Source organism: Rissa tridactyla, chromosome W, assembly GCF_028500815.1.
Source record: "Rissa tridactyla isolate bRisTri1 chromosome W, bRisTri1.patW.cur.20221130, whole genome shotgun sequence".
Taxonomy (NCBI): domain Eukaryota; kingdom Metazoa; phylum Chordata; class Aves; order Charadriiformes; family Laridae; genus Rissa; species Rissa tridactyla.
The window spans coordinates 26,481,372-26,484,358 of NC_071496.1; positions in this window are offsets into that span (position 1 = coordinate 26,481,372).

Genomic DNA, 2,987 nt, shown 5'->3' on the forward strand with positions numbered 1-2,987 from the left:
AATTTTGAATATCCTTGGGATACTCAAACTAGCGTGTTCGTAGTGCTATGTCTCCTGAATACGTTCCAGGTCTTGTTTAGAGTTAAGCGACTATTTAAGACTACCACCCGGAGATCTGCTCCGAGGCTGGATAGTCAGGGGTGGCATGGCATGTGGGAGAGCATGGGCAGGTACCTAGAGAACTACTCACCTCCAATGGTCTGGGACTTCACCCCTGAACAATTACAGGACCCTGATCAAGTGGTAGAATATTTGAAGGGAAAATGCTGTGGCTATTCTAGAGAGGCACAACTCACCGCGCTGTGCTGGGCCCTGGCCAGTATCTACCAGGCACTGCTCAGAATTATGCAGCACCCTCAAGGGGAAGAGATGGAAACCAGACCTGCTGCAGCCCCTGCGGCGGCCCCTGCGGCGGCCCCTGCGGCTGCTGCAGCCCCTGCTGCAGCCCCTGCGGCGGCCCCTGCGGCTGCTGCAGCCCCTGCTGCAGCCCCTGCGGCAGCCCCTGCGGCTGCGGCGGCCCCTGCGGCTGCTGCAATCCTTGCGACGGACACTGCGGCTACTGCAATCCTTGCGACAGACACTGCGGCTACTGCAACCCCCGTGGTAGCCACTGCCACTGAACCAGGGAACCAACCCGTGCCGGTATCAGTTGCCCCCATACAGAAGAAGAAGTACACAAAGAAATCAGTTCGCTTAGTAAGAGATGATGATGAACCAGGGCCATCACGAGAGCAGGAGGAAGAGGCAGAACCAGAGATAATTACTCGATCCCTATCCTTGAGTGAGCTGCGGGATATGCGAAAAGATTTCAGCCGACTTTCAGGCGAGCACATTGTCACCTGGCTGCTCCGGTGCTGGGATAATGGGGCCAGTAGCCTGGAATTAGAGGGTAGGGAGGCCAGGCAGCTGGGATCCCTGTCTAGGGAAGGCGGCATTGACAAGGCGATCGGGAAAAAGACCCAAGCCCTCAGCCTCTGGAAACGACTCCTATTAGGCGTGAGGGAGAGGTACCCCTTCAGCGAGGATGTTGTATGTCAGCCAAGCAAGTGGACTACCATGGAAAGAGGTATCCAGTACCTGAGAGAATTAGCCGTGCGGGAGATGATTTATTATGACTTGGACAATGCAGACTTACCCGCAGACCCTGATGAGGTGCGATGCACAAGGCCCATGTGGCGGAAGTTTGTACGGAGCGCACCATCATCATATGCCAACTCCCTGGCAGTAATGGAATGGAAAGGTGAAGAGGGACCAACGGTGGATGAGGTAGCTGGCCGGCTCCGGCGATATGAAGAAAGTCTCTCTTCCCCCCTTGTTTCAGCTGTGGAGAAACTGTCGCGGAAGGTCCAGCAACTTGAAGAGAATATGTCCTACTCCCCACCTGCACGGGCCAGCATCTCAGCTATTAGAAGCAGGCATTTCCCCACTCAAGAGAGAGAGTACAGAGGGTACACACCACGAGGCACCCTGTGGTTCTACCTGCGGGACCACGGAGAGGACATGAGGAAGTGGGACGGACAACCTACTTCGATCCTGCGGACACGGGTACAGGAGTTGCAAGGAAGGACAACCACAAAAGGGGATCCCTCCAGGAAAAGTGCCGCCCCAGTTTCCAGTGGGCCGTTCCCCAGACAAAGCAGAAGGCTTGATCTTGCTTCTGATCCTCTTGAAGGAACTTCCAAGTCATTTATGCAAGAAGTGAGTAATGGATACTATGACCAGTATTAGGGGGGCCCTGCCTCCGGCCAGGTGGAGGAAAGGGATAACCGGGTTTATTGGACGGTGTGGATTCGATGGCCTGGCACATCAGACCCACAGGAGTATAAGGCTCTAGTGGACACGGGTGCGCAGTGTACTTTAATACCATCAAGCTATAGAGGGGCAGAACCCATTTGTATTTCTGGGGTGACAGGGGGATCCCAAGAGTTGACTGTACTGGAGGCAGAAGTGAGCCTAACTGGGAATGAGTGGCAAAAGCATCCCATTGTGACTGGCCCAGAGGCTCCATGCATCCTTGGTATAGATTACCTCAGGAGAGGGTATTTTAAGGACCCAAAAGGGTACCGCTGGGCCTTTGGCATAGCTGCTTTGGAGACGGAGGAAGTTAAACAGTTGTCTGCCTTGCCTGGTCTCTCGGAGGATTCTTCTGTTGTGGGGTTGTTGAGGGTCAAAGAACAACAGGTGCCGATTGCTACCACAACGGTGCATCGGCGGCAGTATCGCACTAACCGAGACTCTCTGATTCCCATCCATGAGCTGATTCGTCAACTAGAGGTTCAAGGAGTGATCAGCAAGACTCGCTCACCCTTTAACAGTCCCATATGGCCGGTGCGAAAATCTAATGGAGAGTGGAGGCTAACTGTAGACTATCGTGGTCTGAATGAAGTCACGCCACCGCTGAGTGCTGCTGTGCCGGACATGCTAGAACTCCAGTACGAACTGGAGTCCAAGGCAGCCAAGTGGTATGCCACGATTGATATAGCGAATGCATTTTTCTCAATCCCTTTGGCAGCAGAGTGCAGGCCACAGTTTGCTTTCACTTGGAGGGGCATCCAATACACCTGGAATCGACTGCCCCAGGGGTGGAAACACAGTCCCACCATTTGCCATGGACTGATCCAGACTGCACTGGAACAGGGTAAAGCTCCAGAACATCTGCAGTACATTGATGACATCATTGTATGGGGAAACACAGCAGAAGAAGTTTTTGAGAAAGGGAGTAAAATAGTCCAAATCCTTCTGAACGCTGGTTTTGCTATAAAGCGAAGTAAGGTCAAGGGACCTGCGCAGGAGATCCAGTTTTTAGGAATAAAATGGCAAGATGGACGCCGTCAGATTCCAATGGATGTGATCAACAAAATAGCAGCTATGTCTCCACCAACTAGTAAAAAGGAAACACAGGCTTTCTTAGGTATTGTGGGTTTTTGGAGAATGCATATCCCAGATTACAGTCAAATTGTAAGCCCTCTGTATCAAGTAACCCGGAA